Here is a 1,820-nt window from a genome sequence, read left to right as displayed (position 1 = left end):
GTTGTGTGTAAGCATGTAATCATAACAATTTAGAGTGAAAATGGATAAGAAAAAATGTGACCATTTAGATTTCATTCCACATAGAAACCTAGTATTGGACTACTCGAAAAATTGTGTGCCAAGTAGAATTGGTCATGTGATTGTATGGTTATGTCAAACGTCTATGGGTGACAGTAAAATAAATAAAGAGAGATCATATTTTTGGCCTTTCATTCCCATTAATGGTTTGGACATCGACTTCAAAAGAATTCATTTTAAACTTAAATTCTCTAAAGACTAATAGCCCACTTTACATTAAATTCATTTTTTCTGTTTTTTAAAGAAAGAGTTTTAAATAGAACTAGTTTGATGTGTACTCTGTATGCGTTGACTAGCTATTATTGTTTTAGTAATTATTTGACCATAAACAAGTCTCTTCTCTTGTGTTATTGGAAAAGAGGTTTGATTTAAAAATCGACATTTAGTCCTAGTTTGGTACAAATCGTAATGATTGGGTCCTCGTGTTCAATTTATTATATCATACGTACTATTCACTTTGGGAAGGCATTTGCCATCTCAATTCCTCACGGTTTTTATCGTGTCCCCGTAATATTCGAATTCAAGACATTTGTCATACGCTCAAAAGACAGAGATCTTGGATTAGAATCCTTGAAGATGCGATAGAAATCTGTGAAAGGTAAGATGAGTTCGGACTTTTCCAAAAACTCTTCTATTTTTTTTTTTTTTTTTCAAATTCATGTCAAACCAAACGTTTTTCCAATAAAATATATATGTGAATTCACAACTTTTTCTTACTTTTAATTGCATGTTCTGTTCACAAAACTTACTCTCAAGATTTATATCAAATAGACTTTTAAATTGGTAATTTTATTTCTTGGTACCTTATATTTGGGCAGAGTGTAATGGAATGAGGTCATCGCATGAAAAGCAAAAGTAGAATGTTTAAAGCATATACTTGGAAGATCCTCTCTCAATTAATTCTAACCCATTTCCCAAACCTTTTAAATTATTAACTATCCTTCAAACTTAGGTCCTTGTCTACGAGGATCATTCGCTTTCTCATCTGGCTTCCATTAGCAAGTATGAGCTCCAATGGGATCAAATAGCAACAAGATGTCAAATCCCAGATATCTTCAGGCTATCGTGCAATACTGAAATCCTCAGTTCTGTCCCAGGATAGTACGTGACACTCTTGACAGTTAGCAGAGGTAAAAGTATGAAGAGAAAGAAGGATAATTCAGTACTCCGTAGAATTGTCATGCGGGCTGGGCTGAATCGGGTTTGGTTTGCTCAGCTCTTTTGACGCGTCTACTCCTCCAACATGTGGGCAACTATAAATCCTTTGGCAATGTAGTTCAAGTTAAATTAGTTAGAGCATCTTTTCTCCTTTTCTTCTGCACTGAGCGTTCTGTTCTACTTCTAAATTAATCTGCTGATTTTTCTTATGGAATGTCAATAGTTAAAGCATCATTGGGATGTTTGTATGCGATTTGTGTGGTTTTCTTTTCTATCTGTATGAATCTAAAGACTCCATCGAATGGAATTTGAATGAAAAAGTTGAATTGATAGACATTTTGCATTATAGTTTTTCCTGTTCGGCAAAATTTGTGCATTTGAAGTTTAGTAGCAACCTCATCTAAAAATTTTAAGTTCTTACACGAAGAACGGGTTTGGTTATTTAAATTTTGGTCTCTGAGTGTCGGTTCATGTGTTCGGAACTCTTAGCACGTGACAATTTTGTATGAATGGATAAGATCCATCACATGGACCGGACCCACCTCATTAAAAAATGACCCCAAAAATTCCCTCCCCACCCATGT

At 34.5% G+C, this 1,820-nt stretch overlaps 1 protein-coding gene across 1 annotated transcript in view; it reads left to right on the top strand.

Moving 5' to 3' along the window:
• LOC111389459 overlaps positions 1-1,582 on the top strand; it is a 5,983-nt gene extending 4,401 nt beyond the window's left edge. Inside the window, exon 7 of the mRNA XM_023014377.1 lies at positions 1,031-1,582. The gene's annotated coding sequence lies outside the window, so the exon portion shown is untranslated. The remainder of the gene's footprint in view (positions 1-1,030) is intronic.
• The last annotated feature ends 238 nt before the right edge of the window (positions 1,583-1,820 follow it).

Source organism: Olea europaea, unplaced genomic scaffold (assembly GCF_002742605.1).
Source record: "Olea europaea var. sylvestris unplaced genomic scaffold, O_europaea_v1 scaffold592, whole genome shotgun sequence".
In the NCBI taxonomy this organism is placed as follows: domain Eukaryota; kingdom Viridiplantae; phylum Streptophyta; class Magnoliopsida; order Lamiales; family Oleaceae; genus Olea; species Olea europaea.
The sequence above is the reverse complement of the archived record's forward strand: the minus strand, read 5'-3'. Positions and strand labels throughout refer to the sequence as shown.